Source organism: Erpetoichthys calabaricus, chromosome 6 (assembly GCF_900747795.2).
Source record: "Erpetoichthys calabaricus chromosome 6, fErpCal1.3, whole genome shotgun sequence".
NCBI classification, from domain to species: Eukaryota; Metazoa; Chordata; class Cladistia; order Polypteriformes; family Polypteridae; genus Erpetoichthys; species Erpetoichthys calabaricus.
The window spans coordinates 56,144,204-56,170,420 of NC_041399.2; the positions used below are offsets into that span (position 1 = coordinate 56,144,204).

Genomic DNA, 26,217 nt, shown 5'->3' on the forward strand with positions numbered 1-26,217 from the left:
GAGAAATCCTGCCAGGTTCCAGTACCTCAGAAGACGTCACTTCCGGGTCCGGCCCCCTCGATGACATCACTTCTGAGCCCGGCCCCCTCGATGACATTACTTCCTATATGGGCCTTTAAAGCTGCCATCTTACCACCAGGAAAATCAGTTCTGTTTTGGACTCAGTATTGCAAACATTTCTGTCAATTTAAAAACCTTTTGCAGCCAGGGATATTATACGGGTGGCTGCCCCAAACCTTTTTATGATGTCTGGTCTGTGTTTGTATCACAGTGGCGTAGCCGGCAGGATTTTGCCCCAGAAGAAACCGGGACAGGACCTAAACTTTAACCAGGTAGCCAAGTTTCTGGGTGGGGAGTTCGTCCGGTACTCAGGAAAGGCTCGGTACAGGCTCTGCTCCATAAGTGCAACCCCAAGCTAGTATCTTACCAGAAGGAGAGTGTAGAGGAGACATACAGATGAAGGCTGGTTTCTGGGGATGAAACAAAAAGGGCTTATTATGTTCTCTCGGATGAGAGAGCTGAGCTGCCCATTGGGACCATGGGCCCAGCTAAAAATGGGTTAGCCCCAGACCAGCAGGCAGGGAGAATAAAGACTTGGAAATTCGATCCTAAGGGATCAGTTCGGGGGCAAGCTATGGCCCTCTGGGAATAGGTGTCATTATGGCTAAGGCTATTTGAATGAACCCCCTTCCAAATAGTGCTTTACTTTTTAACAAGGGCTTCCCCATGACTTTGCCCAGCCGGTCTGGGGAGAATTCCATTCAATGGAAGAGCTGATACGGCTCATAAAAAAACCTAAGTCAGCTTCGAAATCTGGGAGAGCAGAACGGTCCTCTAGTGGTTTCCCTAGAGATTACGTCCTACACCATAAGTCTCTTCCACATAAACTGGAGTCTGTTCCGAAGTCCCCAGGCCACTTTGTGGATAACCTATCTGGGAACAAGGCAGAATGCAGGCGGAGGACGGAGAGCGGTTTGTGTGCCCTTGCTTATCCCTTGATGGTTTCCCATATGGGACAAGCAGTCGTAAATGGTTACAAACTCAATGCACTGTTCGATTCTGGCACCATTGTTGATTGCTGATATGTCTTACCGCGACAATGGATGAAAGTAAAGATCAGTATTAAATGTATTCACGGAGAAGTCCATACCTATAAATCCACCCTAGTTTTTATTTCTCAAGGAGGATTGCTAAAAAAATTCCCCATAGCGGTCCTCCCCGATCCACCTTTTCCAGTAATTCTGGGGTGGGACTGGTCTAATAGTAAATGCAGTGAGCCACAGGCTACTCCCGATCCACACTTGGGCCTAGTTATAGATGAGGATGATTCATCTCAAGCTGTCTCTACGTCAGCAGAGAGAAGTATGGAAGCACGTGAGGAGGACAGAGAGACTCCGGGACCGTCGCAGGTGGAAACGTCATCCACACACGATTCGGGACGAATCTCCGCCCCTTGAGGTCAACCCAGATCCTCTTTCCTAAATTCATTTTCAATTTAGAGAAACGGCGGCTTCTTTTAAAAGGGAGCAATAGAATGATGACTCCCTTAAATCTGCAAAAAACGCAGTTGTTCTCGTTAATGGCCAACGCACGCTTCAGTCCATGCCACAAGGACCTCACTTCGTAATAGAGAATGACTTATTATATTGGGTCGCCGAGCATGAGGGGGAGGTCCGGAAATTGTTGTTAATCACATGAACCTTCTGGCGGCAGGTTTGTGAGTTGGCACATTTTCACCTCCTTGGAGGCCATATTCAGCTTGATCCGTCACTATAAAGTTTCAATAGCCGCCCCCATTGTGCTTTAAAATGTTTCTTTGGCACATACAGACTTCTTTCAATTACTGAGTTGTCAGTGTCTTTTCTACACTACAAGTAAAGTTGATTGGTAGCTTGACATAAGTGCATAGTCTGCAAATTAGTGAAGACTAAACCTATTAATGTTTTTTTATGCTTTATTTATTTTTTGTTTTATTTTTTTCTTAGTTTTAATTCACAGCAAAAAATACCTGAGAATATGAAAATAATTCAGTGCCACGAATATTTTAAGCTGTTAAACTTCCTCTTGTTATTCTCTCTCTCTCTCTCTCTCTCTCTCTCTCTCTCTCTCTCTCAAAACATAGTTGATGCATCATAATCTCTTGGATCTTGACATATCATATGTAATATATATACAGTATATATATTGTGATACAAACACAGAACCAATAAACAGTACCTTAAATTGATACAAGAGTTTAAGACAGTTAATCTAAATATCAAAATCAGCTAGATCAAAAACAAAGCTGTAATGCTGAGGCTGCTGATCCATCTGAGGCTTAAGTACTCCTGGGTGCAGTAGCTCAGATGCATAATTAGGTGGCCACAGCTCCTTAAGCTTCACATATAGGAGACAGGTCAAAGAACAAAGAACACTACCTCACATAGTCTTAAAAGAAGACTGAAATAAATACTTAATAAAGACCTAATTGAACAAATTAAATAGAGACAGAACAACATTGGAATCTAAATTACTAACATTGTATACAAAAGAATATTTCAAAAACAACAAAAAGAATAAATACAGAGAACAAATTACTTGAGCCAAGGATGAAACCACATTTTTAAAGAGGCAGGCTCTCTTATTACATAGAGTTCATTTACAAGTCAATATACAAATACACTAATCTTCTTCTTCTTCTTCTTTTGGTTGCTCCGTTTTAGTATACTGGTAAAACTTTTTTTTTCTAAATCCATACTGCAAGAAAAATTTCATTCAGCATACTGGTGTCTTAGACACTCTCAGTTACATCTATATGCCCCATGTGCTGAATTTCAGCCACATGATTGGCTGTTTGGAGAAGCGACTATTTGTGTTAACGTGCAGCTGGTCCTAATACAGATAATACACTGTTGGTCATGTAGATCCATGAGACCCCAGTGCGAGTGCTCAACGCAGTGGTAGTGCTGCTGCTTTGCAGTAAAGAGATTGTGGGTTCGTTTCCTGGGTCCTCCCTGTATGGAAATCACTTTGAGTAGTGAGAAAAGCGCTATATAAATGTAAAGAATTATTATTATAGAAATGCTGTAGAGTCATTGCTTCTGAAATCTGCTCTGCTGTAATTTTGAAATAAGACACAGAAAAGTTCTTAGCATTAAATTATTTTGTGATTATTTGTGAAAAGCGTTAAAAGAAACTGGAAACCTAATCTTCATATCTGGATCTTGCTGAGCACCCTGGGATGATGCACTAAAGTAATGCACGTTTAAGTTTTGATGAATTTAAATGCAGAATTTTGTACTTATAAATCACAAAGAAACTTGAATTAATTAATGATTAGGCAACGGTGAATTTGTATGACAAAAATTAGGCATCATGGCAGCTTGAGTGGCTTGTAAAATCCAGAAACCCCCCCTCTATTTTTTTAACTTGCTTAATCCAAGTTTAGGGTGGTGGGAATTGATATCTGTCTTGGGAGCAGTATGAAACTGAGCAAAATAGTGTTTCATACAGAGCTATCATGGGGGACATAAAGAAAAACATCATCATCATCATCATAATAATAATTCCTCAATGAGAGTAATGTAGAGAAATGCAAGTCCAAGGCACAATCATTCAAAGCGGACCAATTCAGATTCACCAATGAACTTAACATGCACATCTCTGAGATGTGGGTGAACCTGGAGTAGCTAGGGATGCATTACAAACACACAGAGAGAACATGCAAGCTTCACAGTGACAATGACTGAGTTGGGAGACAAACTTTGGGGGCTGTGTAAATCTAATAATAGTCCATAAATCCTTAAATGAAATACAAGAACACAACTGAAAGCAGGAAGGAAACAAAGTGCAACAGTTAATAATTCAAATACATAACAACTACAAGGAACAGCCGCTATGTAATAAAAAAAAATGAGAACATCAGAATAGTAACTTCATTTATGTGTTAAGTAAACACTAGAAGGACAGCAACCGCGGTCAGAATTTCCACTGGCAATATTTATTTAATATGAAAATGAACTGATAATGTTTAACAACAAAAGAGCTTCTGAGATGAACTGTGCTGACTGAGGAGCTTCATTTGGCTGACTAAACAACATCTTCAAAATTTCACCTTCAAAAGTGAAGTAAATACAAAATGACAAGGAGATCTGCAGCTTCAGTTCCATCGGCGTCCTGTGAGTACACAAAGATTAAAGAGAATGTGGAGGGCATGCATTCTTTTGTGATTTTCTGTTGGGCACTGCATCGGAAATATACAACAACATTATCACACGCTAAAAATAAAAAAGCATTAGTGAGTCATCGCTGTACATTTCAAAGATAATAACAGCAGTCCGCTACAGCAGATTTAACAGGAGAGCTCCACAAATACCAAGGGCTGCATTTAATAAGAATAAAAAGCTACAATTAATTGCTAATATTACACTAAAGCACACAATGTACAGAAGAGTCCATCTGTTCATTCATTTTTGAATTCTGGCAAAACTGAGTGCAGTGAAGTGAGCACAATAATTGACATTGCACAGTCTTTAGGCTACCAAGAATTAATGATTTTTTTAAAACTAAATTATTTATCATTACGCCTAACACTGCTTCTATGCAACAAGAAAGGGATTCATATCCAAATATAGATAATTAACTTGAACCTCTTACTCTATGTTTCCACAGAAAGGTTGCAAACAGACAAGTCAGCTTGTCCATTTATCATACAAAAGTGAGGCGCTACTTCATTAGAAATATCATGGCATCTAATATGCCAACAGGCCTCAATTCACACGTGTTCTTTGAAGTCAGAACTACGTCATGTTGGTCTTTTGTTCAATAACATACTAGCTGTGTTTCCCACCATTGCCAATGTTTTATTTAAAAAGGTTGCTGTAAATTATACTTAACGCTTGTCTGTCTAAACTAAATACATTTGCCACTGAGAGAAGTAGTTAAAATCAAAATCTAATAATTTTGAAGCAGAATTACAATCTAGATGTTGCACTGTCTTTGTTTTAATCTGTGAAAGGTGTTGGTAATAAGTAGAGATCAGAAATAATTTAATGGAGTGATATTTAAATTTTGAACTACAACTCTGTCAGTTATAATTAATTCTAATGTATGATTATGACTATTAGTTGGACTTTTGACAATCGGACAAAATCGTACTGAATCTAACAAATAAGTAAAACATTTGCTAAAAGTGTCAGTTTCCACATTCCACAGAAGTTGACCATAATTTATAGCCAAATCAGATAAAAGGCTGCCAAATTCAGTCATGAACAATGAATATGGCCCTGGTGGTCTGTACACTAGCACTACAATTGTGTTGGAATTGGTTTTAATAATTAAAATGAGTGCCTCAAAGGATGTGAAGCTGCCTAAATGCATACAAACAGACCAAAAGTGACCTTTATGTATGTAGAAATATAGTACCTGTGTTTCCAGATTCACATGAGTATTATTTCAAAAATCTGATGTAAATTAAAATTTAAATTTAAAGTGAGAAAAATGATTGTGCTAAGACTAGACTCTATCTGTGATTCCTATAGAGTTAATGGGATTTGACTCTGCTGTGAAGTTACAACTACTCATTAACAGAGTACAGCTTCAGATATTATAGAAAACTACACTGGACAGGCTGCAATGGCCCTCTGATTTGTGAGAGTTTACACTTGAAGTTTGAAACCTGAAATGTTGAAAGAAATTGGCAGGAACTGAACTAGTATTCCCTGCTTGAAAGTCAAGAACACTAAGCGTTACAACACCATCACAACCTGCAGGGCTGTTTTTCCCTGCTGACAGACCACACTGTGGTATTTTTTGAGACTCACACTGACAAAAGCTTGATTTTTGGTGAAAACTACTTGTGTGGCAAATTCCAAGTTTGCAATTTGGGTTGCTAGACAGGCCAAGCCTGGCCTCCTTTTCCTGCCAAAAAAGGGTATCATACCAATGGACTTAATCCCAGCTCCAGTGGCTTGTGTCAGGCTTTACAGGCCCAAAAGTGATTTTAACCTCAAAAATAAAATACAATCTAAAAATATCACAAAAGACCACCAAGAGGATTGATGATCATAAATCTCTGGACTGTGAAAAAATAAAAGAGCAAACAAGGAATCTTTATAAATGGAAGATTTATTTAACAAAAATGAAACAAAAATGCAAAGAAAAGCTGAAAAGGGCACCGATTGTCAAAAGGATTAGCCTACAAGGTAATCCACAACAAACAAGTCCCAATACACAATCCAGAAGAATAAACCAAGAGCAGAGCAGAAAAAGAATTAAAAAAAAACAACAACAGTAAATGCAAATAGAAAACAATACTTAAAGACTCCACAACAAACAAAAGACTTCCAGCTCCTGAGCCTTCACAGCAGACTTATATAGCCAAACAGAGGGCTCAGGAACCACGACGACAGGGTGGCACTGCCTCCTGAGGCTCCACCCACAAAAGAACATTTAAAAGGGCCAGTAAACATTTACAGAATTAACTAATGAAACCAAAAGAAATAACAAAGACATGAACAATAAAACTCAAATTTAACAAAAACAACATCAATAATTTAGTTTAGGCACTGTAAAAATGCATCTATTATCGGTACTCATTTCCTCTTATGTAACAAGCCCTTAACAAACACTTCTTTGCATCTTCATAACACTTACAAATTATCAATAAAGTGTTTATTTACCTCTACAATGTGACCTACTAACAAAACTATACTATGGAGTGATCTGAGGTGGCTTAGCTGAGACACATTTCTCTTGATGTTGTATATTTAGTATATGACCTGTGAATCCTTCATATTAACAAGTAATTTACCATCATGTCAATATGCCACACTGCTCAGAGATGAATAACCTATCTACTGATGTTTAATAGTGATACGAAGACCAAAAGAAGCCTTTGTTAAGGTCTTGTTACATAAGAGTAAATGAATAATAGATGCATTTTTGCAGAACCAAAACTAAAGTGTTACCAAAACAACAACAAAACATAAAATATACCTAACATACTGCACCCTTATCAACCTGGTCTCATACCTATAAATCGTAAATGGCTAATTGACTGAAAGATGTGAGATGTAAACTGTACATATGGGTGGATGGTTCACTGTTATAACACTGCCAGCACGACGTCAGGTTTTGGGATAGAAGTCTCCGGTACTGGTGCTGCTTTCACTGGAAACTTCTTAAGCATTCCAAACAGTAAAGGTTAAACTGAACGCCTTTCACTCTTTTAAAGTTAAAAGAAATTTACAACCATACATAATTTTGGGGGTAAATGGAACCAGAATCATTGGACAACTGCCCTGTAACCTGCAAACTGAACATGACCCACTGACTGAGAATCACTGCCACAAAGCATTCCCAAGCAAACAAGGCCTTAGACGGGGGCAATTCAGACAGGCTCTAGCGCTTCTTGTTTGAAGGTTAATACAGAAGAGATTAATCTGCAGCCCATGTTGTCTCCTGGCTCTTGAACAAAAGGAATCGCAAACCCTAGTGCTAGGCACAGGACAGATTTAGAATCTTAAACACTGCAGGCTTCGTGTGGTCATCAAACGCTTAATGCACATGAGTGGGCAAAAACAAGAAAAGGCAGATGGCATGAACAAATACTAAGAGAAAGGAGAAGGGGAGCTTGTTTGTTTTCAGCAGCTGTCATGTTTCTATGTAATAAATAAATAAACTGAAATTTGAATTAATATCACTGAAACCAGGGAATCACTCCCCTATAAAGCTGTATATAGCAGGAAAAGATGCACATCACTTTACTTAGCAGTAGCAGTAGCAGTGGTATAAGTACACGTAGCATTGACACATATATAGATGACAGAAAAATTCTTACTTAAATGTTTGAAACATCCTTAGGGACAGACCAAATTGAAAAAATCAATTTCACACAGTTGTGCTTGATGTGTGTGTGTGTGTTCACCCTCAGACGAACAGGCGCCCTGTCCAAGGTTTGTGCCTGCTTTGCACCCTATGCCAACTGAGATAGGCTCCAGCAACCCCTTCCAGTCCTGTTCAGGATAAGTGGGATAGAAAATTACTGACTGACTAACTGAATTTCATACTTAAAATCCCAATCCCAATATATTACAATTAATGCTAGTTTTCTTCCTATGAGAAAGACTAACCCATTTTACACATCATGTTTAACACTTAAAAATCCAAATTCATCCATGCTGAAGAACATTCCACTTAGTCACGTTTTGTGAAAGCTGACATATACTATATTTGTTTATTAATGATTTTTGTACCAGTGAGCCGTATTGTAGGACAAAGTTGGCATTGCCCATTCTGCTAGGCTCTTGTGGCACACCAACCTGTTAAGAAATCAGTTTTAATGGGGTTGTAAGCATCCAGCTGCACCTTCCCTGACTTGCATATCAATTTAAGTGACTGCACTCCAGCTTGTACTAGGATCTGCCTGGATTTCATCGGATTACAAAGGTGTCAATCAGAGGTGATCTGACGTCTATCCAGAGTCCCCTCTGCAGACCTCTTGAGGCACGAAAGGGACCAAAGGACCAAGACCTATAGTGCAAGGGTTGACAACTAAGATGGACAGAAGAACCCACCTATTAGAAGAAACTGATTTTGTAACTGGAAGTGACTTTAATTCAATCAGGAGAAGGTTCAGCCACATGCACCCCATCTTTTGAGGTAGAATAAGAATCTCTCTCTTGCTGGGATATTCGCTGGACACTCACAGATCTCCCTGGGGATTCTCTCAGGGAGGGGAAAAATATGAAAATGACATTCAAAAATCTTCTCTCAAACTAAAAGCTAGGAAAGCTGCATATGACAAAACTCTTATCTTTATGGACCAGAAGCTGAGACCCCTTCTGTCAAGCCAAAGCTGCGTGCCAGTAGTTTGGTGAGGAAGAGAAGCCATGACTTCAGGAAGGGAACTTCAGCATCCAAGCTCTTGGGCAAGAATGAGTAATGACTTTTCCCTATGAAGTGGCAAAAGACAGCAGAAGACAAGCTGAGGAAGCAACAGCACAGCACTGACAAGGATCATGTAGCAAAGAGAAAGAAGAAGAAGAATCTTCCACTTTAACCCGGAGCAACACAAAAGCACCAACTGCACACAACTTCAGACATCATCCAGAAAGATTTGGTATCGTAAACCTATCTGTGCCAAGAGAGGGAGAGGTTGGGAGCATGCACTGATAACAGTGCGTTGCCACACCCACCACACAATGAATCACCTCAGCATCCTAATTTAGAACCCGAGCGCAGCCATACAACAGGTGACACCCCAGCACCACACTAGCTTTTTTTTTACAGTGACAGTAACCCCCACGTTTTCCCTGCAAGTTGGAGGACCTGCTTGCAGGGCTGGATTCAGGCTAATGTCATACCCAGGATGGAGCAACTACAGGTTAACCAATATAAAGTAAAAATCTAAATACCAGTAAACAGCAAGCCTATATGTTTGTCTGTCTTGTCTGTATGCATCCAGTCTTATATATCAATATATATATATATATATATGCAGTTATCATACTGTATTTCTATACTCCTTAAGTTTATCACTAAATTGTATTATTGTGTTTCTTAACACAAGTGTGCCTCACTTACCTTGACATAAAAGTCTAAAGGCCTACAACAGAGAAACATAACGTAAATAAAGTAGGAGCTTTGCCAAATTATTGGATTAACCCCACATTATTATGGCATTCTCCTGGGTTGCCATCTTATTGATTATTAACCAATCATAAAAAATTCCTACTGTATTCATAAATAACAGTGATAATAGAATGTAATTACATGTATTACTAGAGTACATAAAATAAATGTTTTTACAATATCGTGTAATGAAAGACACAGAAATAGGCTTGTGGTGCCTGAAATAGCTGTGACAGGCACCAGATTACAACTCAAGTGATGTAAAAATTGCATTGATTGTGCACTATTCTTAGTTGTTGGTTGAAAGTGCCAACCTTAGAAAGTTAATGCTTAAAGTTAAATTCACATAGTGTTTGCTTGACTCTCTACAGAAGAATAGCTATTAGAATATGGTATAGTCTTTTACCCCCTGTAAGTTAATATGAGATAGAACTTTCTTGCTATAACTAAGCTACAGTGTGTTAATTGAGTCGGTTGTCATTTAGAACAGGTCCTCCCAGTGCTAGCAGGGACTGAAAGACCCATTTACAGTACGAAAATGGGATAAGCATTGTGAAAAGGTGCTATATAGCGCCCGACCCGGCACAGACTGACACTGAGGCACGTGTAAAAACACAAACACTTTTATTTTTCTTCAGCTGGAGGGCAAGTCTTCCCCGTGAACCCCCCAGCCACAACACAGTCCAAAGCACAGTTAAACACAAACCACAACCATTCTCCTGGCACCACCACTCCTCCCAGGCAACCTCATCCTCCCGATTCTGGCCCCGAGTGGTGGTTGCCGGTCCTTTTTATACCCCACCCGGAAGTGCTCCATGTGCTTGATCACCTGTTCCTAATTGCACTTCTGGGCGGGGCTGTAGAGTTGTCCAGGTTGGCTCCGGGATCCATGCAGCACCCCCTGGCAGCCACCCCAGATCCCCACAGTGTTGTGAAGAACTCCATCTCCCACAGAACCCTGCGGGAAACTGAGGTACCATCGTCAGTCAGGGAGGCTACCACCACGCATCCCAGGGGAGGTACTGAGGAGCCCCAGAACATAAGTAGAAGGGGCGTCCCAGCCGGGCATGGGCCCCGGCTGCCCGCCACAGCGTACAATTTTTGGAACATTTAGAAATGGTTCAACTGTAAGCAAACTTAAAGAGTGAAACAAGATATATACAGTAAGCTTTAAACAGAACTTTTCTTAAACAGGAACTTTTCTTTTCTTTGCTATATCAATTTTTTTCTCTATTTTTGTGTGAACTGTTTTACTTTGAATTTTTACTAAAGTTTTTAAAATGAAGATATTGTGTCTGTGGAATCATTTCAATGTGTCAAGATTTGCCAGAATCCCATACTGAAGCTGCAGAACTTTGGTAATTTTGGGTAAACGCAGTACAAATTTCTTAAAAATAAACATTTTGAAAGATGTATCCTGTGGAAAACTAAAACCCACTATATGTTGAAATCTCACCCTAAAATTGTAGGTTGATACCATGAAGGATAGGAGGGTATTGTGGTGCTTTGCCAATAACTTTTTGTATTGTCAGAAAAATCTTGAATTATAATCTGAAGATAATGCAGCAGTGAGGTTGTTTGTAGTGTAACGCAAATACAGAGAATATGTTTATTAACTGTATGCACAGCGGCACACAAATGTCCTTTTCTCTTTGAACCTTTTCTAGATAAAGTGATTTTTTGTTTTTCTTGTTTGCATTCTGTATTTTTACAGCTCCAAACGTCAGTTGAGTGACCTGATGTGACATGAAGCAGCAGGAGAAGTGAGTTGGTGTTGCAGAGGTTCACACAAGCAGTTTAGATGGTAGCGAGTTCCCTGCGCAAACCTGTGCAATAAAAGTACTCAACTTCAACAAAATTTGTCCACTGGTAGCCGAGTTTCCATTGGGAAGGCAGATAAACAAGCAGAAATGACAACAAAAGTAGGTGCTTTTTACATATGCAAACAAGCCTATGAAAGAGAACAACTGCCATCCATCCATTTATTGAATTGATCTTTGCAAGTACAGATCAACTGGGAGGCAATATGTCCTGGTCGAAATGGACACAAAATCTGAACCAACTTCAAACAAAGCACAACTCCATTAGAGAGTACAGGCAAGACAGACCAGCTTAGACTGAACAACAACCTAAACATTACGTACTTAACTATGGGAGTAAAACAGGATCCCACAATGAAAACCACGAAACCATGCGGATTTCACAAAAGCTAACCTGGAAACAACCCTACTTCCAGACTATTAGCTGAAACATGAAGATACTCAATGACTCAATATGCTAAGCCAGCAGGAGCTCAATTGATATGGCTTTTGCTGAAATCAATTTTTTAATCAAAGCTCAAAAATATTTTCTATTTCAAAAAATGGGGACAATTGCAACGGCACTATCATAATTTTCTACATATTCCAGCAATACTTGATTGTAGTACACCATTGACTTGCTTTTGAGATGAAAGTTTATTTGATGAGCAGCATGATGGTGATGTGGTTAGTACCGCTGCATCACAACCCCAGATTCTTTGTTTCAAATCCTATGTTGGTATATAACTGGCACCCTGTCAGTTGAACTCCAAGACATGTACCAGTTGCCTATGAATCTGAATAGAATAAGCAAGTTAGAAGAGGGAAACATGAATGGAAATTCACTTGCCCTTGTTCCCAGTCTCACTCACATAGTAAGTTACGAAAATGAATGCATGATGTAAAGCTCACTGAATACAGTAAATATTCTGTTTATCTTTAACAATAAAAGGAGAAATGTTCTAAAATTCATCCTAGCCAGTGCACAAGTCTGATCAGCAGCTTTAGGAAATGCTTTGTGGAGGTTACTGTTGCTAAAGGAGGTTCTAGCAGTTACTAAATAAAATGGCTCACTTGCTTTCTTCAGCCTGGTCTGTGATGTGCACTTTGCCGACAAGAAGTGCGATTGAGTGTTATATGTTTAGGTGGATTGTGACCATATACCTAAAAGAAACTGATGCAGAAATACAGGTAATTCTAAAGGCATCCCATTTTTATGCAAGAAATTTATGCTTAGTCGTGGCTGTATGAACTGTCTCTCAAATGAGCAACAAAATGTGCTTTTCTCTAAAATAAGTTATTTCAGATAAAAGATCATAATTCAGGTATCAATTTAATTTTCAAAAATATTACCAACTTGGCGGCACGGTGGCGCAGTGGTAGCGCTGCTGCCTCGCAGTTAGGAGACCTGGGTTCGCTTCCCGGGTCCTCCCTGCGTGGAGTTTGCATGTTCTCCCCGTGTCTGCGTTGGTTTCCTCCGGGCGCTCCGGTTTCCTCCCACAGTCCAAAGACATGCAGGTTAGGTGGATTGGCGATTCTAAATTGGCCCTAGTGTGTGCTTGGTGTGTGGGTGTGTTTGTGTGTGTCCTACGGTGGGTTGGCACCCTTCCCGGGATTGTTTCCTGCCTTGTGCCCTGTGTTGGCTGGGATTGGCTCCAGCAGACCCCTGTGTTCAGATTCAGCGGGTTGGAAAATGGATGGATGGATGGATGGATTACCAACTTTTTCTAAAATTGCAGTTATTATACAAAAATTGATATGCTCCAGTGGAGTACGCACATACTCTATGAACACATCAAATGACATCTAAACTGGCTATGCCTTCAGCTCGGTTTGTTAATGCTGCTTTGAGAGACATCATTGTTAGTGGGTGTTTATTAAATAATTCAATGGTTTCAGCTACACAATGAGTGGGATGAATGATAACATTAGTATTGATTACCACATAACTGATGTGTCTATAGCCATAACAACAGAACATAACATTAATGAAAATTGTACACATAGAATGTATTATTGTTTTGCCATAACAGAGTCCTAGGTGACCATAGTTTCCCCTTTCTACTCTTTATTTTGTAGACTTTACAAAAATGTCTCAAATCCCATACAGGTACCGCTATGTGGTCAGGTATTGTACTTCAGCACTTCCTCCCACCATTCCCTTCTTTACCTATAAACTCAAGTATTTAGATAGAGTGAAAGAACAGGCTGGAGAAGGTGCTATGCATTCAATTATGTATTATAGATAATATTCCCAAATTACAGTGCATCCGGAAAGTATTCACAGCGCATCACTTTTTCCACATTTTGTTATGTTACAGCCTTATTCCAAAATGGATTAAATTCATTTTTTCCTCAGAATTCTAGACACAACACCCCATTATGACAACGTGAAAAATGTTTACTTGAGGTTTTTGCAAATTTATTAAAAATAAAAAAATTGAGAAAGCACATGTACATAAATATTCACAGCCTTTGCCATGAAGCTCAAAATTGAGCTCAGGTGCATCCTGTTTCCCCTGATCATCCTTGAGATGTTTCTGCAGCTTAATAGGAGTCCATCTGTGGAAAAATTCAGTTGATTGGACATGATTTGGAAATGCACACACCTGTCTATATAAGGTCCCACAATTGACAGTTCATGTCAGAGCACAAACCAAGCATGAAGTCAAAGGAATTGTCTGTAGACCTCTGAGATAGGATTGTCTCGAGGCACAAATCTGGGGAAGGTTATAGAAAAAATTTCTGCTGCTTTCAAGGTCCCAATGAGCACAGTGGCCTCCATCATCCGTAAGTGGAAGAAGTTCGAAACCACCAGGACTCTTCCTAGAACTGGCCGGCCATCTAAACTGAGCGATTGGGGGAGAAGGGCCTTAGTCAGGGAGGTGACCAAGAACCCGATGGTCACTCTGTCAGAGCTCCAGAGGTCCTCTGTGGAGAGAGGAGAACCTTCCAGAAGGACAACCATTTCTGCAGCAATCCACCAATCAGGCCTGTATGGTAGAGTGGCCAGACGGAAGCCACTCCTTAGTAAAAGGCACATGGCAGCCCGCCTGGAGTTTGCCAAAAGGCACCTGAAGGACTCTCAGACCATGAGAAAGAAAATTCTCTGGTCTGATGAGACAAAGATTGAACTCTTTGGTGTGAATGCCAGGCGTCACTTTTGGAGAAAACCAGGCACTGTTCATCACCAGGCCAATACCATCCCTACAGTGAAGCATGGTGGTGGCAGCATCATGCTGTGGGGATGTTTTTCAGCGGCAGGAACTGGGAGACTAGTCAGGATAAAGGGAAAGATGACTGCAGCAATGTACAGAGACATCCTGGATGAAAACCTGCTCCAGAGCGCTCTTGACCTCAGACTGGGGCGACGGTTCATCTTTCAGCAGGACAACGACCCTAAGCACACAGGTAAGATATCAAAGGAGTGGCTTCAGGACAACTCTGTGAATGTCCTTGAGTGGCCCAGCCAGCACCCAGACTTGAATCCAATTGAACATCTCTGGAGAGATCTTAAAATGGCTGTGCACCGACGCTTCCCATCCAGCCTGATGGAGCTTGAGAGGTGCTGCAAAGAGGAATGGGCGAAACTGGCCAAGGATAGGTGTGCCAAGCTTGTGGCATCATATTCGAAAAGACTTGAGGCTGTAATTGCTGCCAAAAGTGCATTGACAAAGTATTGAGCAAAGGCTGTGAATACTTATGTACATGTGATTTCTCAGTTTTTTTATTTTTAATAAATTTGCAAAAACCTCAAGTAAACGTTTTTCACGTTGTCATTATGGGGTGTTGTGTGTAGAATTCTGAGGAAAAAAATGAATTTAATCCATTTTGGAATAAGGCTGTAACATAACAAAATGTGGAAAAAGTGACGTGCTGTGAATACTTTCCGGATGCACTGTATAAGCAAAATAAAATGAGTGTACCACATGGCCTTTGAATGGAGTATTGAAACACAGACTGCATTCCTGTTTCAATATGCCTGACAATGTAGAGTTGTCTTCTTTTCCAGGACGAATGGCAAGAGAGAGAATTTGGCTTCTGTTCATGGCAAGATGTCAAGAAAGAGCTGAAGAGACAGCTGAAGAGACAGAGTGACAAACGTATACCAAATCCAGGCACAAGCCACGAACCAGTGGGGTATCATGGAACAGAATGGTCAATCATAAACAGATGCCTTTTAGTCATCTAAACCCAACTTTATGCCAGCTTAGCAGTTTAAGACCTTCCTGTGAGGGATAGCTTATAGGCTTATATAATGTTCAAGGTTCAAGCCTTCATGTAATGTCCGAACAGAGTCGCCCTTGTCAAACTGGTTGGGTGCATACTCCCCGTGCCAACCAAAAGCCATAAATTATACTCCCTAAAGCTTCATATAGTTATGTGTCTTGACTTGTTGATTTTTAATTATTATTAATTGATTTATTTAATTATATTTGCCACATTGGTATAAACACTGCAAATTAACAAATGGATTACATTTTGAAGAAACAATTGTCACTCTGATGTATTAATAGTGTTAGACTTCAAAATCATAAAAAATAAAATGTCAGAAATGTGTCTACCGGTCCACACCTAGGGGAACCACACAGGAGTAGTGGAGTCTCACACAGGAAATCTCTTCTCAAGGATGAAGTCTTGCTGTCTAATGTTCCTGATTTCCAATCCTCCTCTTCGTCTGTCCATACAGCCTATCATTCCCTCCCCAGTGACACTCTGATATAAACAGATCTCCATGCTACAGTATATATGGACATGGTGTTATGTGAATTCCACAAAAATACATGTGTATTAGACCTGCAATTCTCTGTAATTCTCTACCGTCTTAATCTAATTTATAGTCACCAACTGCTGAAATGTATCGGACTGAATCAGCCACAATGGAGAAAGAAATCTCAACAGGATACCAATCCATTACAGAGCAACATCTGGACGGTTTGAAATCATTTCAGAAATCAGGATTAATCTGTGGATAGCCTTGCCATGTTCAAAACAGCCCCAAGACCGATGTTACTTGATTATGTTAACCATCTTTGTAAGTCACTTTGGATAAAAGTATCTGTTAAGCAAATAAATCTATATGCAAATGTAAATCTCTCATATTCTGAATATTAAACATGCCAACTACTGAAAATAACTTTCTAAAAATAATTCTTTTAAATTTATATAGCGCTTTTTTCACTACTCAAAGTGCTCTCCAAGAAGGGAGGACCCAGGACGCAAAGTCATGATCTCTTTACTGCGAGGCAGCAGTGCAACCACTACGCCTTTCTGACTTTAAGCCACTAGTAGGATTCAAAAAACAAAAAAGGGGAAATTGAATTTAAGCTGTAAGAGAGCTTTCTACAGAGAAGTGAACCCTTTTCATTTAAAATATTCTTCTGCAGCAAGGTCACATTGTGGCACAGCAATGGATCACTCCTGTGTGGGTGGTGTGCCCTGCCATGCTTAGTAATTTTATTCTGGTTACAAGTTTTAAATGTGTACTTTTTGTCAGTTTGGTACTTGTAGTCAATAAGTAATTATCTTCGTATCAGCACAGCACCATGAAATAATTATGTCAGCTCATGGAAAAACTGTTGAGAAAACAACTACTACTATCCTGTATATAAATCATTTAAAAAGTAGAGATTAAATTTGCCCTGCAACTGTCAACAAGACACACAACATTTTGACCACAGGGAAAGTAATGCCACCATTAGAACACCTGTCTCCTCTAACTGTTCTGCCCTGAGACATTACTGTATATGCCGTCCTTCACCATTGCTTGAGAGTGATTTAGTCAAAGAATATGTCACGAAGGTCACAAAAAGCCTGTGGTATGCAGTTTATTAAAACATCCTCATTGCATCTGTCAATTTAATTTGCCATATGTATAAAATCAACACACAAGGTAGTCCCCGAAAAAACTTGGTACTCAGTTGATTGGTATTTGCAGCCAGAATGGTTACATCTTGGCATTAGAAATCTACTGCCTTAATTTCTTCTTGCTTTGTTCTTCTTTCAAAAAAAAAATATTCCAACTAAAACTGACTTACTCCATTGTTATGAAAAGACTTGGCCATATTAGTATAAAGGCTCATACAGTATAGTAAAAAATATATTACAAGGGTAAATCAAAAAATGATGTGGTAACCACAAAGGAAAGAAGCTGATGCAATACAACACATTCACAATGGCTTAAGGGTGGTTCAACTACGCACAGCGCAGCGCTCTGCTGTTAGTCTAGTAAAGTTCTGTCTATCTATCTATCTATAATATTAAGCCAAAACAATTTAGATGATCTGCTTCTTCTCTCCTAACAAAGTAGACCATACAAGCCTAATATTTAAGACTTTTATCAAGACTTTTACACCAAAGGTCAGCCATTCAGCTTTGGCTCTGTCCTCCCACTACTTCTGATGCAACTATCTGCCAAATCACCAAATAATTAACATAACACATTTAGGGTAAGACGTTTTAATTGTGGCGAGTTGTGCTCTTAAACAACAACAGCTGGTATCAGCTGCACTGTAATCACCTTTTACAGAGAACTGAGAATGCTGTGGGACTAGCATGCTGAAGCAATGCAGAGATGGACACTGACAACCAGACAGAATTGCATCAGGATTCCTAAAAGTGCCTGAAATTTCACTTACAGCCTGCAGCTGCATGATCATCTTGGATGTTTTATGCTGATTCTCCAAAATGTCAGTTTTGTAGTCTCCATTTTTTGGTGTTATGTTTTAGGATGAGGTCATCCCCAGGTAAAAGCAACTATTATTTCATATGATCAGTTATTAGTTCTGCAGACGCTTTTTAAAGTAGCAATATACTACCGATAGGTGCCATGCCATGCTAACCATAACCATTTTGAAAGGGAATGATTTTAGATGCTGATTTCTGAGTCTAAGCTCAGAAAGGGCATGGCAAATTTAGGGATTGTTTGATGACATTTCATTACAGTTGTGCTCACACCTTTTTCTGACAGCCAATAATGTGCTGCTTGACAGAGATGGTGCTGTACAAAGGGTTAACAGGTATGACAAGTTCAGCCGCAATCTCTCATCCCCTTTTTCTTTGCCTTGAGACAAACAAGTATCTGTATCTGAGGTCCAAAACACCCACATTTCTTATTCCTCATAGCCGTGTTTTACTTCTAGATGAGTTTTCATTGGTTGATTTTGCTGCAGTGAGTCATTCGGCACGTCAGACTACACAACTAGCCTTCACAGGAGCTTGGCACTGACTGCCTCTGACTCCATAACATCACGAAAATGAAGGCTGCAGATGACTGTTGATGGAAAAGTCGCAAAATGGCCTTAAGTGCACCACAGGATTTGCAGATTTAGCCTGTATTGCACCACACATATGTTTCACAAGAACTTGAAGAAACCAATAATGATTGGAAAGAGGCCTGGTAAGAAAAGGTGGTACACTGCAGTCTTTTGCCATTAGTCTGTCTTCAGAAAGCTCACACATCACCACAACTGCTCTGAGGAGTGGCAGTGATTCAGTAACTACAACCTAAACAGGCCTTGCTGTGGGCCACTGGTAGCACTGCCACCTTACTGCACTTGAGTAGCAGTTTGATTCTCAGATGCAGCTCCACTTTTGGGCAGTTCACACCATCTGCCCGAATAGTGCAGTCTTCCTGCAACAGCCTAACTGGTGTCATGAAATCAAACCAGAACGTGAGCCACTATGTCTTTATATGCCCTCTTTTGTGAAGTGACAGGTGCCCACCTGCTTTGTCTCTCCATCACATATGAATAGAGAAAGCAGATTGTAAAACTAAATAGTGACAAATAAAGGGCAGTATAGTGGTGCAGTAGTTAGCGTGTGTAAGTCAGGCTGGATTTAAATCTATGTGAAGTCTGCATGTTCCCTATGTGTAGTGTGCAGCAAATATAATCAATAAATAGTACATCATTATACTTTAAAGGAGAATGCAGACATATGTGTGATTTTTTTGGAATATCTCAGTTCATTTTCTTGGATTGTGACAGAACATGGTAGGACACATAGAAAATTACCATAGACACTTCCAATCAAACTAATGAACTAAACTCTGTGTCCGCAGAGGTGTGAGACAGTAGCATTAACCCGCAAAGAATGATGCCACTTACTGGGTTAATACTATCACCAAGAAAAGTGTTTTAGGGTGCATTTAGTTTGATAAGAAGTATCCAATTAATGAAGTTAAAAACAATATTCTCAAACCCACTTAATTCGGCTTTGCTGTTGGCTGGAGCCAACTCCAGCAGAATCATGTTCAAGGCAGGATAAAGCTCTGGGCAAGGTGCCAGTCATTGGCAGAGCGCAGTCACGCACAAACACACTAACAGAAGGTTCATTTGGAATTATCAGTTAACATAACCTCCACATCTTTATGGATGTTTGTGTAAGACCAGAGTACTCAGATGGGAAACGGTTAAAAAAAAACCTGTACAGGGCTCTGAAGCTGTGGAATAGTCTTCCTGCTACTATAAGAGGTGCTCCTTTATTCTCTCCTTTTAAATCCCAGCTGAAGACTCACTACTTCAGTTTAGCATACCCTGACTAGAGCTGCTGATTAGCTGTGCATACTGCACCTCTGTTGTTAATCATTAGTAGTGTTCAGGTAGTAGTAGACAGTGTGGTGTAGTGGTTAAGGCTTTGGACTTCAAACCCTGAGGTTGTGGGTTCAGATCCCACTATGGACACTGTGTGACCCTGGGCAAGTCACTTGATCTGCCTGTGCTCTGATTGGAGAATCAAAAGAAATGTAACCAATTATACCATAAATGCTGTCAGTCGGCTTGGATAAAAGCATCAGCCAAATAAGTAAATGTAAATTGGTACTAAAATATAAGTAATATGATATTTATAAACTGTTACTAATCCTCTCCTATTCCGTTTCTCTTCTCTGTATTCTCATGTGGCACTTGGTACCATTGCTCTACTGCCAAGTTATTTGCGTGCCATGAAAAAGTCATCTCAGATATAGGAGCACTGGATTGGCTGGCCCAGCCCTGACTCAGCTCTAGAATGGCCAATTAGTTCAAGGGTAGATAGTAGCTTTTTTCATACATGTTAATTAGTTTCTACTTTGTTTTTGATGTCTCTGAACAAACCTATCATATGTGATAGTTCTGTATTCAGTGAGTGGTATAATCTGTTCTTGCATTTGCCTTGAGAGTTGTCATGGAGCTCCGTGCCTGCACTTGGTGAGGAGCACTGTGCAAGAAGAAAGTAGTTTGTACGATTGTCATCTCAGGAATACAATACAATGATAGATTGGCCATCTAACTCTGTGAAAAGGATTACTGTTTACTGTTTTATGAAGATGATTACTTGTGTTCTGTTTTGTGTATTGTATTTAACCCATTTTTGACACCCATTGCACACCCAACCGACCAGGAAGGGGGTCTCTCTCTGAATTGCCTTTCCCAAGATTTCTTTAATTTCTTTTCCCTACAAAGTTTTTTTTGGGGTATTTTTTTCTTGTTTTCTTAGGGAGTCAAGGCTGGGGGAGCTGTCAAAAACAGGTCCTGTTAAAGTCCATTGAGGCATTCCTTGTATGATTTCGGGCTATACAAGAAATAACCTGTTGTTGTTGTTGACAACTAAACTCTGCAGGGTCAATGGCCAAGTATTCAATTCAATTTGTTTTCTATTGTAGTTTTCCCTGAGTGTAGGGTCAGAGTGTTATAAAAAATGTAACCACTTTACAAATATGTACTGTATGTCATCATGTTGGATGTTTTCTATATGAGTGAACTGTATCTCTTTAGATAATGGTCACCATAAAATAAACATCTTGCCATCTTGATGTTCCTCCACTTAAAACAGTGCATTGAACATGTGTAACTAGGCTGCACGGCCGGCACTTTGACCACTGCTCAAAACAGATACAGTGGAACCTCAATTATCTGGTTTAATTACCGGCGCCCGTCATCCGGATATTCAAAAATCACGAATAATCGAAAATAATTCTAAAAATTCGCAAATTCCAGAATAGGTGCTGTACAATGAAATTCTTGCCTTTCTTGTGTTGTTTATGAAGTTTTCTTGAAAAAATCAGGCAGGAGACGCTGCTTTGTGTTCTTGCAGCGCTTCAATTTTATTGAAGTGCGGAGTTTGCGAAGTGTTAGGGTGTCACTAAAATTTGAATCCGCTTTCTGCTCAAGAAAGTCTAGCAATGTTTCGGCACAATTTAGTGCTTCTGCAAGCGAAACTTTCTTTTCTGAAGGTTCGTCTTCGACCACGTCATCGTCACTTTCTTCCAGCAATTCCGCACTTGACTTCGCTTTCGCAGCAATGGCAGCGCCGTCTTTCACTTGATATCCAGATCATTATCGGAGAGTAGCCATTCTTCGATGTTTTCTCTGTTCGACGTTTTCAAATCAATTTACATTTTGAATTTCCTCCAAAAGCGATGCCGCTGTTATTTCTTGGCTTTCACTGTCATTGACGTTTTCAACACTATCCATCACATCAGGGAACAATTTTCGCCATGACTTTCGAAAGGTTAAGTTCGGCACGTCATCCCAACTCTCTGAACATGAGAAAATTGCATCCTTAATTGTCCGTTTCTTGTAAAACTCACGGAAATCTCCGTCTTCTTCCAAGACTGAACGAAGTAAAGATATCCTGTAACGACGCTTGAATGCTTCTAAGATGCTCTGGTCCATAGGTTGCTTAAGCAACGTCACGTTTGGAGGAAGATATGTGACGAAAATCTGGTCATCGCGTGTTTTCAGGACATTTTCACTTGGATGGGAAGGTGTGTTGTCCAACAGTAACACAGCTCTTTGTGGCAAATTTTTGGAGCGTAGTTGGTCTCGAACATCAGGAACAAAATGTTTAAAAAAACAATCTTTAAAAATCTCTCTGTTCATCCATGATTGTAGTAAAGGACAGGAAAATTGCGCATTTGTGTTCCCTTTAATGATCATGGATTCTTAGACTTTCCAATGCATACAAGTTTCAATTTGTGTGAACCACTAGCGTTAGCGCATGCTAGCACTGTTATTCGTTCCTTACTGGACTTGTGACCTGGAGCAAACTTTTCTTCTTTTGATACGAGCGTTTTTGACGGCAAAGCCTTCCAATACAAACCAGTCTCGTCAGCATTATGAAGTCGGTCAGGTGAAAGATCATGAGCCTCGACAAGTCGTTTAAATTCCGTTATGTAGAGAGCTGCAGTGTCAGAATCACCGCTTAGTTTCTCACCTTGGATATCCAACTGTCTAATTCCGTGGTAAGATTTGAAACATTGCAGCCATCCTTGAGACGCAGCAAATGGTTCAGGAATCTTCATCTCACAGTGAAACCATTTCACTTTTTCGAGCAGCAATGGCCCAGATACAGGACATCCCTCGGTGCATTTTTGCTTGAACCATTCAAACACAGCTCTATCCAGATCGTCAAATTTTGAACCCTTTGTTGTCTTGTGTGCACTCATCCCATTAAATGTATCGGATGAAGTTACGAACTTGTAGAGTTTCTTTCTTCCGAACAATATCACGCACTGTTTGATTTCCGATGTTAAATTCTGATGAAAGCTTAGCAATTGATTCCCCCTTTTCAGCACGTTCAACAATTTGCAGTTTCATAGCAATTGACAAAACAACTCTTTTTCTTTTCACTCCCGCACTGGACCCCGACATTTCGGCACGAACTTACGCAAAGCCGCTTTCTAACTTCGAGGTGCGGACACCAACTGAATGAACTAGGAACAAGGCGTCGCCTACATGGACGGTGCGACCCATACACAATCTTTTCCAAGAAAAGCGTTGAAGCAGAAGACAAATGTCAAAACTTATTGACAAATGGCAGTCGTTGGATTTGGAAAAAGGGGAGGGAGAGTGTTTGGAACGAGTCCTCTGCATCGGATGAAGTCTAATGGTTTTTCACAGCAGGGGATCGCCTGGCTGGTGCACAGATCCTATACTTTCAATCCTTTTAGAATAATTCTCAGAAACTCAACGACAAAGAAAACTTATGCTGTGACACACGTAGTCGGAATTCTTGGCAGCGAAATCTTCACGGTCTTGTGATGTCTAACAGTTTTTTTTTAGGCGATCCCAGATAACCGAATGCACGGTTAATTAAAGACCGGATAATTGAGGTTCCACTGTACTTGAAGGGAGTACAGCGTTCAAAAAGACTATTACCAAAGGTTTGTTTTCTTGTCTTGGTGTTTCCTCTACTTTGCAAAGCCACTGTATTTATTTCAGAACTATTGTCATGTTTGTTTAATGAAAGTTACTTGGAATCATGTCTTAAAAAATATGAATGATGGTTTGTCTTCAAGGAAATTTCGAGCAGTAAACCCATGGCTCTTGTTTGCAGTGTGTCTTTCCATACATTCACTTTGTAAATACAGGACTGCAGAGAGCAACAGTGAACACCAGCACCATCAGGAAAGACAGAAAACAAACCCAGGATGGTGTTCCAGTTATGCATATAAGAGAGGTTCAAAGCTGCACATGAACTGCAAAATGAGGAACTGTGAAGCCAATCATTAGAGAGGCAGTAGGGCTAGTGGTGTAGTTTTCTACCTTTATAATAATTTGCCCCCATTGTGGTTAGAATAGGCTTTGGGTCCACAAGACTCTAAAAAATAGAAAAAATGGATTTACACAATGGATAAATGTTTTTGTACTTTTATTCACAGCCCTTGGGAGAGACCTAATAAATTATTTGTGGTCAGCTCCATTATAACTAGGCCCGGCACAAATGCTCCTTTTATTTAACTTTTCCTGTGTCATTTAATAAATGGTCCTGCGGTGGGTTGGCACCCTGCCCAGGATTGGTTCCCTGCCTTGTGCCCTGTGTTGGCTGGGATTGGCTCCGGCAGACCCCCGTGACCCTGTGTTCGGATTCAGCGGGTTGGAAAATGGATGGATGGATTTAATAAATGTCTTGGAACACTGATATTACTCAAAGACAGATGTGTTAAGCTTGCTTGTTGATTGACTGCTGCCAGGCAGTCCAAGCTTGGTTTAGCAGAGCTGGCGAAAAGATGGCAATAGTAAGCCTGACAGATGATCACTAGACAGCAAACATTAGGCAAGATGTGCTGTCTTTAGTGTAGCCAGCCATGTGTAGTAATCCTATTTGGAGTACTGTATATTTGCAAAGTGATAAGTTGCTATGTGGCCATATGAGCATCTGTTGCTTAACTATTATTTTTAGTCTTGCCTTCATTACTTATGCAGTCACAGGCATGCTATGCCAGTGGAAAATGAAACATCATGTAACTCATCCAAGAATATGTAACCAAGATCAAAGTAGTTTATTGACTATCAATTTTGTTATTGCTTATCAAAATATCTTAAAAACTGCTTGTTGTGCATGTTCAAAAGATAAATGTTAAAATGGTGTGTGATCCATCTGAACCTCAATACTCCATTATAGGGCTGCTAGGCTGCTTACTATTCCAGGGGCACTTCATGGAAAGCAAGCCTCAACCGTGGAAAGGAAAGTCAGTCTGTCTCATGTACACACCCACGTGCAGTACTTCAAGTATAGTGCCAGTTCAGTGTCACCAGCTACCCTAACATGCCTGTTTATTTTTTGAGACTAGGGGACTTTGCTCCCTGTTCGCTTCACTCACCAACCCCTGGGTGGGCACTGCGCACTAGCCACTTCACGGATCTGCCACTCGCGTATGGGGAAGCAGATGTACAATTTAAACAGATTGTTATTTTCATGATAATAGTTACATATGCATAATAGAACTAACTATTTTACATTACAATGAGTAATTAACCATAGTAAAAATAGTACAACGTAACAAATTTAAAGAAAATTATGTTTCGTCTTGCGTTTGAGGTATTTGTTGTGTTACACATTTTCATTCTGTTTGGCTTTGAAATTAACACCCACATACTTTTTAAACTTACACTTTTACTGTAAAACTGTAAAAACCTTTTGTCAATATCACATTCAATTTTGATTCCATGTTTGGACTTACATTGTGACAACACAACGTATAACTGCCCGTGAGTGAATATTGTTTCTTCCTCAGTAATAAATAAACCGACTTTTTTGAATGTTTGTCCCTGTGATTTGTTAATTGTCATAGCAAAAGCTATTGTAATGGGAAACTGTAAATGTTTTAATACGAATGGCATATCAATATCTCCTTTGATGTCTAATGTTATCCACGGAAGATGTACTACATTACCTTTCTTGTCACCTGTTAAAATTTTACATGTTATTGCCGTGTAACTGATCGACAATTTTCGCTTTATTTGTTTAACTTCATTGTTTCTCAGTTTCTAGGATTGCCAGTGTACTCATTTCTTCTGCTGATAACCTTTCGGGATGAAATTCACCAATAAGATTTGGACATAATAAATCTTTTTTTATTGGGAACTTAAAGTGAGGAAAAATGCAAAAATTTATAAGAGCTGAGAGAGCAGGAACTGTGTCTGACAAAGCATTCACACGAATGAGAGGTGAGAGAATCTGCGGGTGTGGTTAAAAATGGTTGAGAGGAGGGTGGGACTTGGAAAAACCTCTTGGCAATAGTCTTGTCTCAAGATTTTCTTTTATAATAGAGAGTATAATAAAGAGTATAATAAATAATAATATGGAAGAAAACCAAAGTACATGGAGTAAGTCCTTGCAGACAAACAGACAACATGCAGACTCCTTGTAGATAGTGGCATGGCCAGGAACTGAACCTCGCTATCATCAACTGGGTCACTATGCCACCTATGGTCCTGATGTTTAAAGAAAAGCCTGTGCATGTGTGTATATACAGTATATTATTGCATTCGTAGTCTGAGTCTCGACAACCTGAATTGTGTGGGTGGTTACCTACCAGGTA

General features: G+C 39.8%; 1 protein-coding gene across 2 annotated transcripts in view; it reads right to left on the reverse strand.

The window, feature by feature from the left end:
• LOC114653348 (solute carrier organic anion transporter family member 5A1) overlaps positions 1 to 26,217 on the reverse strand; it is a 223,801-nt gene that overhangs the window by 100,089 nt on the left and 97,495 nt on the right. The window lies entirely within an intron of this gene.